Source organism: Garra rufa, chromosome 2 (assembly GCF_049309525.1).
Source record: "Garra rufa chromosome 2, GarRuf1.0, whole genome shotgun sequence".
NCBI lineage: Eukaryota > Metazoa > Chordata > Actinopteri > Cypriniformes > Cyprinidae > Garra > Garra rufa.
In genome coordinates this window covers 68467348-68474847 of record NC_133362.1, presented here as the reverse complement: position 1 = coordinate 68474847, position 7500 = coordinate 68467348, and the positions used below count along the sequence as shown (strand labels likewise).

General features: G+C 40.7%; 13 non-coding genes and 1 pseudogene across 13 annotated transcripts in view; 13 read left to right on the top strand and 1 right to left on the bottom strand.

Moving 5' to 3' along the window:
- The window catches only part of LOC141327618 (5S ribosomal RNA), a 119-nt gene extending 66 nt beyond the window's left edge, over nt 1–53 (top strand). The window contains exon 1 of the ribosomal RNA XR_012354901.1: nt 1–53. This exon is cut by the window's left edge and continues 66 nt beyond it. This is a non-coding gene — a ribosomal RNA (5S ribosomal RNA).
- The window catches only part of LOC141326063 (uncharacterized), a 208060-nt pseudogene that overhangs the window by 71621 nt on the left and 128939 nt on the right, over nt 1–7500 (bottom strand).
- Nucleotides 848–966, top strand: LOC141326851 (5S ribosomal RNA). Its single transcript, XR_012354198.1, has one exon. It is a non-coding gene; the product is annotated as a 5S ribosomal RNA (ribosomal RNA).
- LOC141327842 (5S ribosomal RNA) lies at nt 1051–1169 on the top strand. The gene has a single exon (XR_012355115.1). It is a non-coding gene; the product is annotated as a 5S ribosomal RNA (ribosomal RNA).
- LOC141327679 (5S ribosomal RNA) lies at nt 1254–1372 on the top strand. The gene has a single exon (XR_012354958.1). It is a non-coding gene; the product is annotated as a 5S ribosomal RNA (ribosomal RNA).
- On the top strand, nt 2167–2285 carry LOC141326679 (5S ribosomal RNA). The gene has a single exon (XR_012354034.1). It is a non-coding gene; the product is annotated as a 5S ribosomal RNA (ribosomal RNA).
- Nucleotides 2370–2488, top strand: LOC141327869 (5S ribosomal RNA). Its single transcript, XR_012355139.1, has one exon. It is a non-coding gene; the product is annotated as a 5S ribosomal RNA (ribosomal RNA).
- On the top strand, nt 3291–3409 carry LOC141327617 (5S ribosomal RNA). Its single transcript, XR_012354900.1, has one exon. It is a non-coding gene; the product is annotated as a 5S ribosomal RNA (ribosomal RNA).
- Nucleotides 3494–3612, top strand: LOC141327616 (5S ribosomal RNA). Its single transcript, XR_012354899.1, has one exon. It is a non-coding gene; the product is annotated as a 5S ribosomal RNA (ribosomal RNA).
- On the top strand, nt 4407–4525 carry LOC141327884 (5S ribosomal RNA). The gene has a single exon (XR_012355153.1). It is a non-coding gene; the product is annotated as a 5S ribosomal RNA (ribosomal RNA).
- LOC141327614 (5S ribosomal RNA) lies at nt 5327–5445 on the top strand. The gene has a single exon (XR_012354897.1). It is a non-coding gene; the product is annotated as a 5S ribosomal RNA (ribosomal RNA).
- LOC141326642 (5S ribosomal RNA) lies at nt 5530–5648 on the top strand. Its single transcript, XR_012353998.1, has one exon. It is a non-coding gene; the product is annotated as a 5S ribosomal RNA (ribosomal RNA).
- Nucleotides 6450–6568, top strand: LOC141327613 (5S ribosomal RNA). The gene has a single exon (XR_012354896.1). It is a non-coding gene; the product is annotated as a 5S ribosomal RNA (ribosomal RNA).
- LOC141327612 (5S ribosomal RNA) lies at nt 6653–6771 on the top strand. Its single transcript, XR_012354895.1, has one exon. It is a non-coding gene; the product is annotated as a 5S ribosomal RNA (ribosomal RNA).

Here is a 7500-nt window from a genome sequence, read left to right as displayed (position 1 = left end):
CCTGGTTAGTACTTGGATGGGAGACCGCCTGGGAATACCAGGTGCTGTAAGCTTTTGCCTTTTCTTCACTATTTATATAATATGCTGGCTTTTAGAAAGACGTGTTTTACCGCTCTATTTATTACAATCATTTACATGTATTATAGAGTTTTAAGTGTTTTACATGTTTTTTAGGCCATTTTATTACTCTTAACATTTTAAGTGTATGTGTCTTTAATAAATGGATGGTTGGCCTGTCATGTGACTAGACACATGACAGGAAGCAGGAAGTACAACTGTATAAGAGAGCAGCATGACAAACAAAGGACAGTCACCAAACTGTTGGATTGAGGAGTTGCTAATTTTAGAGCTCACCTTTCCATTCACCACCTGCAAACTTTGGATTACACTTTCTGTGGATACACTGGTGGACACTCACATTGGACTTATCAACACACTGGGGTTCTTGGACTGTTTTTAGGTTATGGACAAATGAACTGTATTCTTTTAACAGAGTTTACCTGTTTTTAGGGTATGGACAAATGAACTGTATTCTTTTAACAGAGTTTACCTAGTTTTATCGTGTTGTTTTAAAGTCTTTTATGTGAACCTTGTAAATACACCAAATCTATTTAAACCAATTTTCTTTTATGTCTCATTCTTTTAACCACTAGTCATCTCTCACAGTTAAATCTGACCCCATTTTAGTCTTGTAACTCGGCTGATAAGGCCGATTGTTACACTTTTATGGGAGACCGCCTGGGAATACCAGGTGCTGTAAGCTTTTGCCTTTTCTTCACTATTTATATAATATGCTGGCTTTTACGGAGGCTGATCTTTAAATAGCCCACTTTTTGGAGCAGCCCTCGCTTATGGCCATACCGCGCTGAGAGCGCCCGATCTCGTCTGATCTCGGAAGCTAAGCAGCGTCAGGCCTGGTTAGTACTTGGATAGGAGACCGCCTGGGAATACCAGGTGCTGTAAGCTTTTGCCTTTTCTTCACTATTTATATAATATGCTGGCTTTTACGGAGGCTGATCTTTAAATAGCCCACTTTTTGGAGCAGCCCTCGCTTATGGCCATACCGCGCTGAGAGCGCCCGATCTCGTCTGATCTCGGAAGCTAAGCAGCGTCGGGCCTGGTTAGTACTTGGATGGGAGACCGCCTGCGAATACCAGGTGCTGTAAGCTTTTGCCTTTTCTTCACTATTTATATAATATGCTGGCTTTTACGGAGGCTGATCTTTAAATAGCCCACTTTTTGGAGCAGCCCTCGCTTATGGTCATACCGCGCTGAGAGCGCCCGATCTCGTCTGATCTCGGAAGCTAAGCAGCGTCGGGCCTGGTTAGTACTTGGATGGGAGACCGCCTGGGAATACCAGGTGCTGTAAGCTTTTGCCTTTTCTTCACTATTTATATAATATGCTGGCTTTTAGAAAGACGTGTTTTACCGCTCTATTTATTACAATCATTTACATGTATTATAGAGTTTTAAGTGTTTTACATGTTTTTTAGGCCATTTTATTACTCTTAACATTTTAAGTGTATGTGTCTTTAATAAATGGATGGTTGGCCTGTCATGTGACTAGACACATGACAGGAAGCAGGAAGTACAACTGTATAAGAGAGCAGCATGACAAACAAAGGACAGTCACCAAACTGTTGGATTGAGGAGTTGCTAATTTTAGAGCTCACCTTTCCATTCACCACCTGCAAACTTTGGATTACACTTTCTGTGGATACACTGGTGGACACTCACATTGGACTTATCAACACACTGGGGTTCTTGGACTGTTTTTAGGGTATGGACAAATGAACTGTATTCTTTTAACAGAGTTTACCTGTTTTTAGGGTATGGACAAATGAACTGTATTCTTTTAACAGAGTTTACCTAGTTTTATCGTGTTGTTTTAAAGTCTTTTCTGTGAACCTTGTAAATACACCAAATCTATTTAAACCAATTTTCTTTTATGTCTCATTCTTTTAACCACTAGTCATCTCTCACAGTTGAATCTGAACCCATTTTAGTCTTGTAACTCGGCTGATAAGGCCGATTGTTACACTTTTATGGGAGACCGCCTGGGAATACCAGGTGCTGTAAGCTTTTGCCTTTTCTTCACTATTTATATAATATGCTGGCTTTTACGGAGGCTGATCTTTAAATAGCCCACTTTTTGGAGCAGCCCTCGCTTATGGCCATACCGCGCTGAGAGCGCCCGATCTTGTCTGATCTCGGAAGCTAAGCAGCGTCGGGCCTGGTTAGTACTTGGATGGGAGACCGCCTGGGAATACCAGGTGCTGTAAGCTTTTGCCTTTTCTTCACTATTTATATAATATGCTGGCTTTTACGGAGCCTGATCTTTAAATAGCCCACTTTTTGGAGCAGCCCTCACTTATGGCCATACCGCGCTGAGAGCGCCCGATCTCGTCTGATCTCGGAAGCTAAGCAGCGTCGGGCCTGGTTAGTACTTGGATGGGAGACCGCCTGGGAATACCAGGTGCTGTAAGCTTTTGCCTTTTCTTCACTATTTATATAATATGCTGGCTTTTAGAAAGACGTGTTTTATCGCTCTATTTATTACAATCATTTACATGTATTATAGAGTTTTAAGTGTTTTACATGTTTTTTAGGCCATTTTATTACTCTTAACATTTTAAGTGTATGTGTCTTTAATAAATGGATGGTTGGCCTGTCATGTGACTAGACACATGACAGGAAGCAGGAAGTACAACTGTATAAGAGAGCAGCATGACAAACAAAGGACAGTCACCAAACTGTTGGATTGAGGAGTTGCTAATTTTAGAGCTCACCTTTCCATTCACCACCTGCAAACTTTGGATTACACTTTCTGTGGATTGTATATACACTGGTGGACACTCACATTGGACTTATCAACACACTGGGGTTCTTGGACTGTTTTTAGGGTATGGACAAATGAACTGTATTCTTTTAACAGAGTTTACCTGTTTTTAGGGTATGGACAAATGAACTGTATTCTTTTTAACAGAGTTTACCTAGTTTTATCGTGTTGTTTTAAAGTCTTTTATGTGAACCTTGTAAATACACCAAATCTATTTAAACCAATTTTCTTTTATGTCTCATTCTTTTAACCACTAGTCATCTCTCACAGTTAAATCTGACCCCATTTTAGTCTTGTAACTCGGCTGATAAGGCCAATTGTTACACTTTTATGGGAGACCGCCTGGGAATACCAGGTGCTGTAAGCTTTTGCCTTTTCTTCACTATTTATATAATAGGCTGGCTTTTACGGAGGCTGATCTTTAAATAGCCCACTTTTTGGAGCAGCCCTCGCTTATGGCCATACCGCGCTGAGAGCGCCCGATCTCGTCTGATCTCGGAAGCTAAGCAGCGTCGGGCCTGGTTAGTACTTGGATGGGAGACCGCCTGGGAATACCAGGTGCTGTAAGCTTTTGCCTTTTCTTCACTATTTATATAATATGCTGGCTTTTACGGAGGCTGATCTTTAAATAGCCCACTTTTTGGAGCAGCCCTCGCTTATGGCCATACCGCGCTGAGAGCGCCCGATCTCGTCTGATCTCGGAAGCTAAGCAGCGTCGGGCCTGGTTAGTACTTGGATGGGAGACCGCCTGGGAATACCAGGTGCTGTAAGCTTTTGCCTTTTCTTCACTATTTATATAATATGCTGGCTTTTAGAAAGACGTGTTTTACCGCTCTATTTATTACAATCATTTACATGTATTATAGAGTTTTAAGTGTTTTACATGTTTTTTAGGCCATTTTATTACTCTTAACATTTTAAGTGTATGTGTCTTTAATAAATGGATGGTTGGCCTGTCATGTGACTAGACACATGACAGGAAGCAGGAAGTACAACTGTATAAGAGAGCAGCATGACAAACAAAGGACAGTCACCAAACTGTTGGATTGAGGAGTTGCTAATTTTAGAGCTCACCTTTCCATTCACCACCTGCAAACTTTAGATTACACTTTCTGTGGATACACTGGTGGACACTCACATTGGACTTATCAACACACTGGGGTTCTTGGACTGTTTTTAGGGTATGGACAAATGAACTGTATTCTTTTAACAGAGTTTACCTGTTTTTAGGGTATGGACAAATGAACTGTATTCTTTTAACAGAGTTTACCTAGTTTTATCGTGTTGTTTTAAAGTCTTTTATGTGAACCTTGTAAATACACCAAATCTATTTAAACCAATTTTCTTTTATGTCTCATTCTTTTAACCACTAGTCATCTCTCACAGTTAAATCTGACCCCATTTTAGTCTTGTAACTCGGCTGATAAGGCCGATTGTTACACTTTTATGGGAGACCGCCTGGGAATACCAGGTGCTGTAAGCTTTTGCCTTTTCTTCACTATTTATATAATATGCTGGCTTTTACGGAGGCTGATCTTTAAATAGCCCACTTTTTGGAGCAGCCCTCGCTTATGGCCATACCGCGCTGAGAGCGCCCGATCTCGTCCGATCTCGGAAGCTAAGCAGCGTCGGGCCTGGTTAGTACTTGGATGGGAGACCGCCTGGGAATACCAGGTGCTGTAAGCTTTTGCCTTTTCTTCACTATTTATATAATATGCTGGCTTTTAGAAAGACGTGTTTTACCGCTCTATTTATTACAATCATTTACATGTATTATAGAGTTTTAAGTGTTTTACATGTTTTTTAGGCCATTTTATTACTCTTAACATTTTAAGTGTATGTGTCTTTAATAAATGGATGGTTGGCCTGTCATATGACTAGACACATGACAGGAAGCAGGAAGTACAACTGTATAAGAGAGCAGCATGACAAACAAAGGACAGTCACCAAACTGTTGGATTGAGGAGTTGCTAATTTTAGAGCTCACCTTTCCATTCACCACCTGCAAACTTTGGATTACACTTTCTGTGGATTGTATATACACTGGTGGACACTCACATTGGACTTATCAACACACTGGGGTTCTTGGACTGTTTTTAGGGTATGGACAAATGAACTGTATTCTTTTAACAGAGTTTACCTGTTTTTAGGGTATGGACAAATGAACTGTATTCTTTTAACAGAGTTTACCTAGTTTTATCGTGTTGTTTTAAAGTCTTTTATGTGAACCTTGTAAATACACCAAATCTATTTAAACCAATTTTCTTTTATGTCTCATTCTTTTAACCACTAGTCATCTCTCACAGTTAAATCTGACCCCATTTTAGTCTTGTAACTCGGCTGATAAGGCCGATTGTTACACTTTTATGGGAGACCGCCTGGGAATACCAGGTGCTGTAAGCTTTTGCCTTTTCTTCACTATTTATATAATATGCTGGCTTTTACGGAGGCTGATCTTTAAATAGCCCACTTTTTGGAGCAGCCCTCGCTTATGGCCATACCGCGCTGAGAGCGCCCGATCTCGTCTGATCTCGGAAGCTAAGCAGCGTCGGGCCTGGTTAGTACTTGGATGGGAGACCGCCTGGGAATACCAGGTGCTGTAAGCTTTTGCCTTTTCTTCACTATTTATATAATATGCTGGCTTTTACGGAGGCTGATCTTTAAATAGCCCACTTTTTGGAGCAGCCCTCGCTTATGGCCATACCGCGCTGAGAGCGCCCGATCTCGTCTGATCTCGGAAGCTAAGCACCGTCGGGCCTGGTTAGTACTTGGATGGGAGACCGCCTGGGAATACCAGGTGCTGTAAGCTTTTGCCTTTTCTTCACTATTTATATAATATGCTGGCTTTTAGAAAGACGTGTTTTACCGCTCTATTTATTACAATCATTTACATGTATTATAGAGTTTTAAGTGTTTTACATGTTTTTTAGGCCATTTTATTACTCTTAACATTTTAAGTGTATGTGTCTTTAATAAATGGATGGTTGGCCTGTCATATGACTAGACACATGACAGGAAGCAGGAAGTACAACTGTATAAGAGAGCAGCATGACAAACAAAGGACAGTCACCAAACTGTTGGATTGAGGAGTTGCTAATTTTAGAGCTCACCTTTCCATTCACCACCTGCAAACTTTGGATTACACTTTCTGTGGATTGTATATACACTGGTGGACACTCACATTGGACTTATCAACACACTGGGGTTCTTGGACTGTTTTTAGGGTATGGACAAATGAACTGTATTCTTTTAACAGAGTTTACCTGTTTTTAGGGTATGGACAAATGAACTGTATTCTTTTAACAGAGTTTACCTAGTTTTATCGTGTTGTTTTAAAGTCTTTTATGTGAACCTTGTAAATACACCAAATCTATTTAAACCAATTTTCTTTTATGTCTCATTCTTTTAACCACTAGTCATCTCTCACAGTTAAATCTGACCCCATTTTAGTCTTGTAACTCGGCTGATAAGGCCGATTGTTACACTTTTATGGGAGACCGCCTGGGAATACCAGGTGCTGTAAGCTTTTGCCTTTTCTTCACTATTTATATAATATGCTGGCTTTTACGGAGGCTGATCTTTAAATAGCCCACTTTTTGGAGCAGCCCTCGCTTATGGCCATACCGCGCTGAGAGCGCCCGATCTCGTCTGATCTCGGAAGCTAAGCAGCGTCGGGCCTGGTTAGTACTTGGATGGGAGACCGCCTGGGAATACCAGGTGCTGTAAGCTTTTGCCTTTTCTTCACTATTTATATAATATGCTGGCTTTTACGGAGGCTGATCTTTAAATAGCCCACTTTTTGGAGCAGCCCTCGCTTATGGCCATACCGCGCTGAGAGCGCCCGATCTCGTCTGATCTCGGAAGCTAAGCAGCGTCGGGCCTGGTTAGTACTTGGATGGGAGACCGCCTGGGAATACCAGGTGCTGTAAGCTTTTGCCTTTTCTTCACTATTTATATAATATGCTGGCTTTTAGAAAGACGTGTTTTACCGCTCTATTTATTACAATCATTTACATGTATTATAGAGTTTTAAGTGTTTTACATGTTTTTTAGGCCATTTTATTACTCTTAACATTTTAAGTGTATGTGTCTTTAATAAATGGATGGTTGGCCTGTCATGTGACTAGACACATGACAGGAAGCAGGAAGTAAAACTGTATAAGAGAGCAGCATGACAAACAAAGGACAGTCACCAAACTGTTGGATTGAGGAGTTGCTAATTTTAGAGCTCACCTTTCCATTCACCACCTGCAAACTTTGGATTACACTTTCTGTGGATACACTGGTGGACACTCACATTGGACTTATCAACACACTGGGGTTCTTGGACTGTTTTTAGGGTATGGACAAATGAACTGTATTCTTTTAACAGAGTTTACCTGTTTTTAGGGTATGGACAAATGAACTGTATTCTTTTAACAGAGTTTACCTAGTTTTATCGTGTTGTTTTAAAGTCTTTTATGTGAACCTTGTAAATACACCAAATCTATTTAAACCAATTTTCTTTTATGTCTCATTCTTTTAACCACTAGTCATCTCTCACAGTTAAATCTGACCCCATTTTAGTCTTGTAACTCGGCTGATAAGGCCGATTGTTACACTTTTATGGGAGACCGCCTGGGAATACCAGGTGCTGTAAGCTTTTGCCTTTTCTTCACTAT